Genomic DNA, 13,980 nt, shown 5'->3' on the forward strand with positions numbered 1-13,980 from the left:
CAGGAGAAATTGTACAACAAATTTTGTGGTTTATTTTCTCTTTTAACACTTGTGAAAATAAAAAAAATTGGTTCTGAAGTAAATTTTTTGCAAAAAAAAAGTTAAATGTTAATTTTTTCCTTCCACATTGCTTTGGTTCCTGTGAAGCAAGTAAAGGGTTAATAATCTTCTTGAATGTGGTTTTGAGCACCTTGAGGGGTCTAGTTTTTAGAATGGTGCCACTTTTCTTTTCTGTCATGTACATCCCTCAAAATGACTTTAAATTTGATGTGGTCCCTAAAAAAAATGGTTTTGTAAATTTTGTTGTAAAAATGAGAAATCGCTGGTCAACTTTTAACCCTTATAACTTCCTAACAAAAAAATTTTGCTTCCAAAGTTGTGCTGATGTAAAGTAGACATGTGGGAAATGTTATGCAAGACCTAGAACTACCGCCGGAAATACCAGGTAGGATCACAGCCCCTGCCATGATCCTGGTGTTGGGGACTGCTCCCATGGACAGAAATGGACCTATGATTCCTAGGATATCGAGTGGCAGCACCCAAATTGTGCCATGCCCGCAGCAACCAGCAGCAGCAGTGCTAACTGTGGTACCACCTGAAACTGGGGAACAACATCTATTGGTACCCGTTACAACCCCTGAGGAAACATTGGCAGCAGAGCTACCAGCAGCAGCTGAAATGCTACCCTCACAGACAGCAGTATCTCCCGTTGCCATTCCATCTGCACCGGCAGCCACCAACCTAACTCCTTGGGAGAAGGAATACCTACAATTTTTGGACAATCAACAAGAAAAGGATGGCCTTCAGTTCTCCCCTGGAAGCAGCCAAAGAAGCCCTTTTCCACCACCCCAGGAGGGGATCCCAATAAAGAAACACTCCAGTAACTAACTAATTGTTACCCAGGAGGGTATTTGCACCGTTGTGCCATCTTTTTGTTATCATGTTTTCTTTGGTTTTACAAGTTTTTGCCTAGTTGCGTTGGCAGCATATTTTTTATTGAACTGCAGAGATCATGAACAATGAGTGATCCACAAACTGTGTTGTAAATAGTTGCACCTCTTAAGATGCCCTCTCTTGGTTTTACATAGATCTTTTATGAATAAGAACTACCTCATCATGGAGCATAGCTCCAACCCAAGGACACTGCAAGAAATCCCGGCTGGGAGCGGTGTCCAGCACGTGCAAGAATTATTGATGTCTTAATGTGAAGTATTGTATGATGTGTCCGAGACGCAGGGTTCAGTTACACTCAATTGCCGTGCGGGCCCGGGCCCACATGGCAGTAGTTAATGCTGCCAGCCAATAGGAGGCTGGCAGGTGACATGAGCGCGCTCGTCGCCAGCGTCTAACGTCATCATCATTCGCCGGTGAGTGCACGCTTTCAGCCTGGAGAGAAGATCGCTTGTCGCAGGAGCGCGGCAAGGTAAGAGGAAAGGTTTTTGTTTTTTTTTTCATTTTTATTGAAAGCGGCAAGCTGGCAGGATGGAAACAAGTGTCCATCCTGCCAGGGGCAGAATAGAGATGGGTCAGAATGGAGACAGGGGGCAAGGTGAAAGATATGGAGGCATGATTTGAAAAACAGGGGGCATGATTGGAGATACAGGTGGCAGGATTGGAGACACAGGGGGCATGACTGGAGACACGGGGCAGGATTGGAGACATGGGGCAGAATGGGGACATGATTGGAGACACAGGGGGCATGATTGGAGACACAGAGGGCATGATTGGAGACGGGGCAGAATGAAAGATATGAGGCAGGATTGCAGACATGGCGGCAGGATGAAAGATATGGGGGCAGGATTGGAGATACGGGGGCAGGATTGGAGACACAGGGGGCAGGATTGGAGACACAGGGGGCAGAATGAAAGATATGGGGGCAGGATTGGAGACATGGGGCAGGATTGGAGACATGGTGGCAGGATGAAAGATATGGGGGCAGGATTGGAGACACAGGGGGCAGAATATCCATTGATATATCTATCCATAGATATATCTATCTATAGAAATATCTATCTATCTATAGATTATCTGTCTATAGATATATCTATCCATAGATAAAGCATAGAAAAATTATGCACAGCACTAAAAGACAGGGTGCAGCGTTTCATAGGCATATACCAAATCTTATAATTAGAATCCAAAAAATGAAACAGCACTCCAAGTAGCAAAAAATATATGGTGCTCTTTATTGGCCCATGTGGCAATAAAGAGCACCATATATTTTTGCTACTTGGAGTGCTGTTTCATTTTTTTGGATTCTATCCATTGTAGGGTTGTAGGAGGAGCTGTCCCCACTGTGTGCCCGGTCCGGAACCAAGGGGGCTGTCACCAAGGTTCCTAGGGAAACTGTTTCCGGGGGACAGAATTAGAGGACAGGACATAGAGAGTTCCAGAGAGGTTGGGGGAGGAGCCAGTATAAAAAGTACTGAGGACGCCAGGAGGGGTGAGTCAGCAGAACAGGAGAGGTGGAGGAAGGAAGCCAGGAAGCGCCAGAGAGCTAGAGCAAAAGCCAGAGCGTAGCGGGGAGAGCAGCGACCAGAGAGACTGCAGGGAGATGGCACCTAGCAGTCCAGGAGGGAGACGCCGACCGTTCAGCCGTGCTCCTAGTGGCCGCCACCGCCCAACTTCACCCCGCGGGTGCGACCCGTTAGCTCCCGCCCGCAGCAGTTGCCTCCCCTCTCCAGTTCGCGGCTGTGGCCTACCTGCTGCCACCTGCGGCCGACGCCGCTTCACTCCAGTTCGTGGCTGCAGCCTGTCCGCTGCCGCCCGCAGCCGCCGACGTACCAATCCAGCCTACGGCTGCGACCTGCCCACTGCCAGCCACGGTCCCTGCAGCTCCATTCAGGGCTGCGGCCTCCATTCTCCAGCTCCCAAGCGGCACCGCACGGCCTCCGCGGAACTCTTCCGTGGCCTGTTGTGCCCCCACCTTGCCTGGGCACAGGAACGCCCGAAGTCTTTGTCAGATCCTTGTCGGCTGAGCCCAGCGGTTGCAACGCCGAAGCATCATCGTTCAGTACCCTGCCGTACGTCAGAGAGGATAAGTGACACTTTTATAACTAAGGACCCATAGTCGGCCATACCGCGGCCCTATAGTGACTGGCCTTCGCTGGGTTAGTCGTGTTCGCATTACCGTGTGTTTCTTGTATTGATCCCCTGCATGGGCAGTTATTGTTAGCTTGTTCGGTTGCTCAGGATAGCCCCAAAGGCATCTATAGATATAAAAGTTACACCTTAAAGCTCAAACCGTCTCACGCCTCGTCACTGCATCCCCCTTACCTGCGAGTACTACATTTGGCGTAGTCGGCAGGATGCAGTCTCTGAGCGTGAGCGGGGATGCCGCAGTCAAAAGGGGGGGCAACGCTGGCCCACAGTCCAGCATTTCCTTGGGGGCTATGCTGAGCAACCTGCCTAGGTATTCCGGCGCCAATACCATGCTGTGGAGCTGGACGGAACGGATGCGAGGGTTGTTTAAAATGCATCCGATGACCCCCACCTTGAAAGCTGAGGTAGCCCTTATGGCATTGGATGGGGAGGACCGGGATTCCGTAATGTTGAGACCCCCAGGACAGCGTAACACATTTGTTAGGGTCTTACAGATATTGGAGGAGACACATGGGGATCCGACAAATGTGGGGGAACTGAGAACCTGGTTGTTCAGTCGCATGCAAGGGGAAGGGGAGATGGTCACTCAGTACATGAATGCTCTTCAGGAATTATACACCGCCATAGAGCGGAAGGACGACGTGGGGGTGGGACCCATCAACCTCACCCTACGCGACCTTTTAGTGACCAGACTCCGAGACCCTCTGACTAAGCAGGCCGCGCGTGAGCCGGTCAGGGTAAACCCGCATATAACTTTCTCCAAGGTGGGGTGTCAGGCGCGTGCGGAGCAGGAACAAGGGTTTACAGTCCCCGTGGGAAAGGTCCGGAGCACGGAAGTCTTCGTGAATGCCACTGAAGAGCCACAATGGGTGGAAGACATGAAACGGGAGCTGAAGGATATCAGAGGCGAACTGGCCAAGGTGAAGAGAAGGGCTGAGGCCATGAGTGAATCGCCTGGGGCAGGCCTGGGACCCTGGGGCCCCCACAAACCCAGGGGCAGTCAATCCCTGCAGCCTCAGAAATGCTATGAGTACAGAGAAACTGGCCACCTCGCCCGAGAGTACCCGTGGCGTGTGGAATACAGACACCGGCGGCCATCTGAGCTGGGGGGATGCCGCTCAGAGCCAGAAACCATGACGAGGGGTGGTGGAAGTCCCGGGGATCTGGTCGCGAGGTGTTCAGTGGTGTGGGCGGAGCTTGAAGGCCATGCCGTACGATGCCTAGTCGATACAGGGTCGCAAGTAACGACCATGCCACAGACTTATTTTCAGCGGCATTTTCCTCAAGCACTAAGACCCCAGTGGGGGTCCGTGATAAAGCTGGTAGCCACCAGCCAGCTGCCAGTTCCTGTTGTCGGAGTAGTCTGTATGCAGATTTCGTTATGGGGCCAACCACTCGGTCACCGACGAGTGATCATGACCAAGGGAGATGCCAACGATAAACACCAGGTGACCCTGGGTATGAATATATTGCGAGAGTTTGGCAGCGTACTCCTGAACGAGCCCACACAAGAGACTCTGAGCCAGTGGGGCTCCCGCATGCCCGAAGGGCAGGTCTTCCAACAGTTGGTGCGGAGAGCGCGAGTCCAAAAGAGTCCAAAAGGACTGTCGGGAGGGCGAGGTGCTGGGGAAGGTGATCGCTCCGGCAGCCCCTCCGCTCGTACTGCATCCAGGACAGACAGTGGTGGCCTTACCAATCCAGGCCCCTGTGCCCCTGGAAGGAGTGGAGATGCAGGTAGAGCCCAGCCTCTCGGAGTGCCTGCCCCCCGGAGTCCTGGTGGCCCGCACCCTGGCCACCATGCAGAAAGGGACCGTCCTGGTGCGGTGCGTTAACCTAGAAGACCAAGATATCGTTCTGAAACCACGGGCTGAAATGGCAAAACTAGTGAGACCCCTGGAGGAGGTGCTCCCGGCTCCGCCGTTCCAGCTAAAAGTGCAGACGGGGAACCCATGGGCAGTATCCATCTGATCCCTTCAGACCCCTGGGTCCTCGGCCGGAGAAAAGGGCCAAATTATCCTGGAAAAAATGCGAGCAGAAATCTCTGGCCTCACCCTGGCCCAGATACTCCAGGTATAAACACTTCGGGACCAATATCAAGAGGTATTCGCCAAACATGAGTACAATTTTGGATGTACCACGGCCATCACGCACAGTATTCCCACTGCAGGAACGGCTCCTAGTAGAGAATGATATCGGCAGATTCCCCCACAGCTCTATCAAGAGGTAAAGACTCTATTGGGCCAAATGCTGCAAAAAGGAGTTATTCGAGAAAGCAAGAGCCCTTGGGCAGCCCCAACCCAAGAAAGATGGCAGTTTGCGGTTCTGTGTGGATAATTGGAGATTGAACGCCTGTACCATCAAAGACTCGTACCCGCTGCCCCGCATTGAAGAATCCCTATCCGCCTTGGGAAAAGCAACATATTTCTCGACCTTAGATCTGGCCAATGGGTACTGGCAGGTGCCAATGTCAGAAGAAGACCAGGCCAAGACTGCATTCATTCTTCCTATGGGACTGTTTGAATTCAATCGTATGCCGTTTGGGCTGGCCAACGCCCCCGGGACTTTTCAACGGCTGATGGAGCGGTGTCTGGGAGATATCAACTTTGAGGCCACGCTGATATACCTGGATGCAATCATCATCTATGCCGCTACGTTTGAGGACCATCTGCGGCGGTTGGGGCAGGTGCTCGGCTGGCTGCAGAAGTATGGATTGAAGGTAAAACCCCAGAAATGCCACCTATTCCGGACGCAGATCGAATATCTGGGGCATACCGTCTCTGCAGAAGGTGTAAGACCGTCCCGGGATAAGGTCGCCATGATCCAGGGGTGGCCTACTCCTAAGATGGTAAAAGATGTACCAGCCTTCCTGGGGTTGGCCGGATATTACCGTCATTTCATAAAGAATTTTGCACGTCGAGCCCAAGCCCTGCAAGACCTGCTAAAGGGGGCCCCTGCCGGAGCGAATGGATGGAAGATTCAGTTGCGAGAACCGCAGGAAGAGGCCTTCCAAGATCTTAAGGCCGCACTCTTGGATGCCCCGATGTTAGCTTATGTGGATTTCTCGCAGCCGTTCATACTGCACACGGGAGTCTCCACGGGCTAGGAGCTGTATTGTCGCAAGTCCAAGACGGCCGGGAGAAAGTGGTCACTTATGGCAGCCGATCACTCCATGACTCCGAACGTAAGCCTGACAATTACAGCTCCTTTAAGCTCGAGCTTCTCGCAGTAGTGTGGGATATGACGGAGCGGTTCGCAGAGTACCTGGCAGGCTCCGAGGTGGTAGTATGGACCGACAACAACCTGCTGGCCCACCTCGAAAATGCCAAACTAGGGGCCCTGGAGCAACGATGGGTGGCCTGGATGGCCAAATTCAAATACAAGATCATTTACAAAAGAGGAGCAGAGTATGTACATGCTGACACGCTCTCCAGGATCTGACGTACAACTCCAGGGTGAAGTCGGGATGACGAACTAGAGGGAGAAGAGACGCCGTTCACTCTGGCCCCCGCTGAACTCACCACCCTCACCCAAGAACAATCTCACATAGGGCCCGCTGGGGGCATGCTAGAACAGTCACGGGATAAATGGATCCAGCAGCAGCAGGAAGATTAATAAATTGGGCCCCTGCGTCAGTGGGTGGCCACAGGCCAACTATCTAATGACACTCAGTGGCAAACTTTAACCCAGGATACCTTATTAATGTTACGACAGTGGGAAAAATTGATGATCAAAGAAGGACTATTGTACCGGAAAACAGTATCACGGACAACATCAGCAATTACTTGGCAGGTCGTGGTACCAGGAGCCGAACTCAGCGGGCTTGCCCGTGAGGCCCATGAGAAGAGGGCACATTTTGGGGCGCAAAAGACATTTCAGTGGCTGCAGCAAAAGGCCTACCACCTTCGCTTGCAGACCACCATGGAAGAAGTTTGCCGTGCCTGTCGCCTATGTGAACTAGCTAAACCACCTGCGCAGCGGGCTCCAGTCCAGACAATTGTTACAGCAGCGCCCCTCGAACCCTTAATGGTGGACTACGTGACCATTGGCCTGGCATACCAAGGGTATGAACACTGTCCTGTCATGGTGGACCATTTCACCAAGTTCGCCGTGGTGACCCCTACCCAAGATCAAACTGCAGAATCAGCCGCCTCTGCGATTTGCAAAAACTTTATCCAAGTTTACGGCTGCCCCCAATGGATCCATTCAGATCAAGGCGCGTGCTTTCTGGGAAAAGTCATGGAAGAACTACATCGACTGTATAGCATCGACAAATCCCGTACCACTCCATATCACTCACAAGGGAAAGGGGCCTGCGAGCCATTTAATCGGACATTGATTCAAATGTTGCACACCCTGGAGAGTGCCCGAATACGTCCCTGAACTGGTATGGGTTTATAACAACCGGGTGCACCGAGTCACCAGCTACACTCCTACTCGCTGCTATTCGGCCGCGAAGGCAAAGGAATTACGGAGGTAGAGCTGAATCCGGAAGAGAAACAACCATGGACAGGGGTCTCCTCATGGGTCCAGAACCATCGGCATCGGTTGCAAACCTTGCACCGAATTCTCCAAACTTCAGGACCTGGAACACCCCGGGGGGACATTGCCTCAACTCATTGACTTCCGGACCGGAGATCGAGTACTCGTGCGTGATCAGCGCCCTCAGCACAAGTTAGAACCCCGCTGGGAAGAGGATCCCTATTGGGTATTGTGCAGGGTAAGCCTCGATGGGCCAGTGTACGAGATACAATCAGAAAAAGACAAGGACCTCCCCACTCGCACCGTACATCGCAATATGTTACGACCCTGTACGTCCGCAGACCCTGCATGACCTGAGGCCCCCCTCAAGTTCCAGAACCCCCACCAGCAGTCTGAGATGAAGACGATGAAGAAGAACCCCAGACTGTACAAACGGACACTTCAGGAGGTGATACTCCGGCGGACCCAGTCGACCCACCAGGCCCGGTCGACCCGCCACTTTCTGCCACCCCAGAAGACTCCACCGTGGTTGGACCATGGCGCACCGAGCAAACGACAGCTGGAAAGCCCCCCGAATGCTACGAACAGGACCAGTTCATATGGCAAAAGAAACTTTCGCTACAGAAAACCAGCCCAGGCCTCCCTAAGCCCTCGCCCGAGGACAGGCGAGCATACAGGATGGGGGAGTGTAGGAGGAGCCGTCCCCGCTGTGTGCCCGGGCCAGAACCAAGGGGGTTGGCACCAAGGTTCCTAGGGAAACTGTTTCTGGGGGACAGAATTAGAGGACGGGACATAGAGAGTTCCAGAGAGGTTGGGGGAGGAGCCAGTATAAAAAGGAATGAGGACGCCAGGAGGGGTGAGTCAGCAGAACAGAAGAGGAGGAGGAAGGAAGCGCCAGAGAGCCAGAGCAAAGGCCAGAGCCAGAGCAGAGCGGGGAGGGCAGCAACCAGAGAGACTGTAGGGAGACTCACCACAGGCAGAAGGGAGACGGCACCTAGCAGTCCAGGAGGGAGACGCCGACCATTCAGCCACGGTCCTAGTGGCCGCCACTGCCCAACTCCACCCTGCGGGTGCGGCCTGCCCGCGGCAGCCGCCGCCTGACTCCATCCCGCGGGTGCGGCCCATCCGCTCCCACCCGCGGCAGCCGCCGTCCGACTCCACCCTGCGGGTGCGGCCCATCAGCTCCCGCTCCAGCAGCCGCCGCCCGACTCCACCCCGCGGGCGTGGCCCGTCTGCTCCCGCCCATGGGAGACTCCGCCCCCTCCAGTTCGTGGCTGCGGCCTACCTGCTGCCACCCGCAGCCGACGCCGTCTCACTCCAGTTTGCGGCTCCAGCCTATCCACTGCCGCCCGCGGTCCCTGCAGCACCATTCGGGGCTGTGGCCTCCATTCTCCAGCACCCAAGCAGCACCGCACGCCTCCGCCGGGGGGCGTCGTCTTGCGGAACTCTTCCGGGGCCTGTTGTGCCCCCACCTCGCCTGGGCACAGGAACGCCCGAAGTCTTCGTCAGATCCTCGTCGGCTGTGCCCAGCGGATGCAAAGCCGAAGCATCATCTCTCAGGACCCTGCCGTACATCAGAGAGCATAAGTGACACTTTTATAACTAAGAACCCGTAGTCGGCCATACCGCGGCCCTATAGTGACCGGCCTTCGCCGGGTTAGTCATGTTCACATTACCATGTGTTTCTTGTATTGATCCCCTGTGTGGGCAGTTATTGTTAGCTTGTTCGGTTGCTCAGGATAGCCCCAAAGGCATCTATAGATATAAAAGTTACACCTTAAAGCGCAAACCGCCTCATGCCTCATCACTGCATCCCCCGCACCTGCGACTACTACAGGGATTCGCTCTAGTAGGTAATGGCAGGGCTCCAGTAACGAGGCAACACACAGGCTTAAAGTCTAATTTCAGTGGTTTAATGTCACTTTGCAAACAGCAGGTTAATAGAAAATAAGGGAAAACATAAATGTACTCCAGCTTGGAGAACCACTGGTCCCAGACTCTCCCCTTGCACGGGACGGGATTAACTAAGCGGCTACCAGGTCCTGCGGCATCCGCCAGGTGCCATTCCCAGGGTTGTTTAGAGTCTTGCTGCTATAGTCCTCCAGCACGGGGATCCTGTATACAAGTTCAGGCTAAGTCCAGCCAAGTTCCTGTAACTTCCAGACACACACTCACCATGTGCCAAACACCAACCTCCATTACATAGCCCCTAGCCCCTCCCACAAATGAGGTAGACATCACATGGGCTGATCACGTGACCATGATATCATCGCATCATCGTCCTGTCTTTAGGGAGAAGCCCGGCCAAACATTAATTTGCTGGGAGAAATGTATCTCCCATCCAGTAAAACACACTTTACTGTACCACACCATAGATAAATCTATCTATAGCTATATCTATCTATAGATAGATTGATACATAATACCAAGGCCGATGTTTAGTAATGAACAATATGTTTAATTTTAAAAAAGGGGGAAAAAAATGGTGTGTGCTCCCATGTAATTTTCTGCGCCAGACAGGGAAAGCCAGCGACTGGGGGCCGATGTTTATAGCCTGGGAAGCGGATAATACCCATGGATCTTACCTGGCTATGAATTTCAGCCCCGTGGCTGTATATAGCCTTTACTGGCTATTAAAATATGGGGACTCCCCAAAAATGAAGTGGGGTCCCCCTATAATTAATAGACAGAAAGGCTATGCACACAGCTGCGGGCTGATATTCATAGCCTAGGAAGGGGCCATGGATATTGACCCCCTGGCTACAAACACCAGCTCACAGCCACCCCAGAAATAGCACATCTCTAAGATGTGCCAATTCCGGCACTTAGCCTCTCTCTTCCCACTGCCCTGTAGCGGTGGGATATGGGGTAATAGGGGGTTGATGTCACGTTTGTATTGTAAGGTCACATCAAGCCTGGTTAGTAATGGAGAGGCGTCAATAAGATGCCTATCCATTACTAATCGTATAGTTGGTAATGGGTTAAAAAAATCACAGCCAGAAAAAAGTATTTCAATGAAATAAAACACCACACACAGTTTGCGATCTTTATTATGTGCAGAATCCATGCGATGCCATCGATCTCCTGCAAAAAAAAATAAACAAACACAAATACTTCCTGTCCGATGTAGTCCATTTAATGAGTGTCCCACGACGATCTCCCCTGTAGAACAGTGACATCAGGTGATGTTACCTCCGCCTGTCAGTGCATCACGGGAGGCCCTGTAGAACACTGACATCGCCTGATGTCACTGTTCTACATGGGAGATCGTCATGGGACACTCCTTATTAACTGGACTTCGCCTGAAAAGTATGTATAAGTTGGTTTATTATTTTATTTTTATTGCAGGAGATCGAGGGCGTCGGGGAATAGGTGATTGGTGAGTATGCACTCTGTTATATGTTGTGTGTACTGTCTGTACTATATGCTTTTGGTTTTTTTTACAATTGAACACACTGTCCCATCATTGACTAATGCTGTCACTGTCATATGTGACAGCATTCAAAGCCGAATGGGAGCAGTAGTCCCATCTGACAATGGCTGCCTACATAGACACGTACACACCAGCACACACACAGGGACACTCGCACACACACAGGGACACACACAGACCCCCACACACATACACGCAGACAGACATGCACACAGTCTCCGCCCACACTCCGTCCACACACTTTTCCTCCTCCCGATCTGCAGCTTTTCTCGCACCCACATCTGCAGCAAAACCACAGATCTTTTTACACTTGCATTTTTTCTGCGGATTTGCCTGACTCAATGGAAGTCAATGGGTGCAGAAACGATGCAGATCCGCAAAAAGAATTTACATGCTGTGGAAAATAAAATGCTGCAAATCCGTGCGTATTTTTCTGCAGCATGTGCACAACAAATCTCAATTTCACCTTGACTTACATTGGTAGTGTACTACACTGCGGATTTGATGCAATTCCGCGTGTCTAAAAATGCTGAGAAATCACTTCAAAATTCGCAATGTGTGCACATAGCCTTAAGGCCTTTTAAAAAAGCATTAGCTTCAAAAGTGAAAAGTCAATACTATGAAAACATTTAGGGGCCAATCCAACAAGGTGTTTAGACCAGAATTCAGGTGTCAACCAATATAAATTGTAGTGCCGCTAAGAAGCTGTGCAAAACTTTTGCTATTTTTGTCATTTTCAAACGTCTTTTACAACTTCACCGAAATAGACAGAGCATGGATGGGACAGGGTGTGGCTATTTCCCCCTCCTAATACATGAAAATGAACACCAGTGGCAAAACTTATACAGAGATATACTGCAGTCTGCACTGCAGAGGAGTACGAGACTATGTCTGGCATCTTTGAGCAGTAAGTATATGTTGTGGGTTTTCCATTAGTTTGCTGACTAGACTAGAGTGTGTCTACAAGCATGCACTCTGTTTCCCTGGTGGTCTAGTGGTTAGGCTTTGGCGCTTTTGCTGCCATGACCCAGGTTTGATTCCTGGTCAGGGAACATTTGCTTTTTTTCCAATATATACAGTATATATCTATATATAAAAATCTACTTTTTTCCTATATACATCCTATATATCTATATAAAATATATATCCTATATTTTCCCATATTCCTTTTTTATCCTATATATTTCCTATATATTTTCCTTCAGTTTATTAAATATATATGATACAATACATATGAATGACTAAGGCTAGGCTCACATGAAAATTCAGGATTATTATTATTTTAAGATTATTATTACATAGCTCCCAACCCTCCCGATTCTCGCAGGACAGTCCTGTTTTTGACACCCCCCACCCAATTCCCGCCCAGGACGCTATTTTTCCCGCATTGCACTGAGCCACCATGCCCCCCATGCACCGCATCCTCGCCCTCCCAGAGACCTCCCACAGTCTGCAATGATGTGGCTTGGCTGTTCTGTGGCTGTGCGCACAGGACCTGTCATGAGATCACAGGAGGGGAAGAGTCAGGGGTCATATGATCAGGGGCCTCCGTGTCTGCAGGACTCTGCTGTGCTGGTTGTCATGTTCTGGATGAGGTAAAGTTTCTGTGTGGGGTCAGGAGGGGTTAAGGGTGTGTGCACACGTTGCGGATTCTGCTGCGTTGTACAGTACCATTTTAGTCAATCTAAAATGGAAAACACAGTGCAGACGTTGCAGATTTTTCCGGACTTGCTGCGGATTTAAATCCCCCCGCAAGTCAATTCTTTGTGTGGATTCCACAGCGGTTTGGCACCTGCTTCTTGACAGGTGTTAAACCACAGGGGAAAACCGCTGGCTAATCCGCAGTAAATCTGCAGATAAACCGCAGGTCATTGGATTTGCAGATTTACCTGCGGATTTTGACAAATCTGCGCGTAAAAATCCGCAGCAGAATCCGCAACATGTGCACACACCCTTACAGTGTGGATGTAGCAGAGCTGTATGTGTTCAAGGTGTACGGAGCGGAGGTGTACAGAGCATAGCCGCATGTGTACGTGTTGTATGGAGTGAAGCTGCACATGTACGAGGTGTATGGAGTGGAGCCACGCGTGTACGATGTGTACGGAGCCACGTGTGTATGAGGTGCGTGGAGCGGAGCGATGTGTGTACGAGGTGTATGGAGCAGAGCGGCGCGTGTATGAGGTGTACGGAGCGGAGCCGCGTGTGTACGAGGTGTACGGAGGGGAGCCGTGTGTGTACGAGGTGTACAGAGGGGAGCCATTTGTGTGCGAGGTGTGTGGAGTGGAGTCATGTGTGTACGAGGGGTATGGACTGTAGCCGCATGTGTATGAGGTTTGGGGGCGGAGCCGCGTGTGTACAGAGTGGATCCACGCGTGTACGAGGTGTACAGAGCGGAGCCATGAGTGTATGGAGCGGAGCCACGCATGTACGAGGTGTACGGAGTGGAGCGGAGCTGCGCGTGTACGAGGTGTACGGAGCGGAGCCGCTTGTGTATGAGAAGTACGGAGCGGAGTTGTGTGTACTTGCTTTATGGAGCAGAGCCGTGTGTGTATGGGGTATGCGGTGCAGAGCCGTGTGTGTACGGAGTGGAGCCATGTGTGTACGGGATGTACGGAGCGAAGCCAAGTGTGTACGATTCATACAAAGCGGGCTTTTCCCACGGACACAAGAGTGTTGTTTCTTTTTCTCTCTGTTCTTTCTTTCCCCTCTTTCTTTCTCTCTCTGTTCTTTCTCTCTCTCTGTCTTTTCTTTTTTCTTTCCCCTTTCTTTCTTTCTCTCTGTTCTCTTTCCCCTTTTTTCTCTCTATCTCTGTTCTTTCTTTTGCTCTCTGTTCTTTCTTTCCCCTCTTTTTTCTCTCTTTCTCTGTTCTTCCTTTCTCTTTCTCTATCTGCTCTTTCTTTCTCTCTCTGTTCTTTCTATCTGTTCTCGCTCTGTTCTTACTTTCCCCTCTTTCTTTATTTATTTCC

Source organism: Dendrobates tinctorius, unplaced genomic scaffold (assembly GCF_039654945.1).
Source record: "Dendrobates tinctorius isolate UK_male_01 unplaced genomic scaffold, ASM3965494v1 ptg000228l, whole genome shotgun sequence".
In the NCBI taxonomy this organism is placed as follows: Eukaryota; Metazoa; Chordata; class Amphibia; order Anura; family Dendrobatidae; genus Dendrobates; species Dendrobates tinctorius.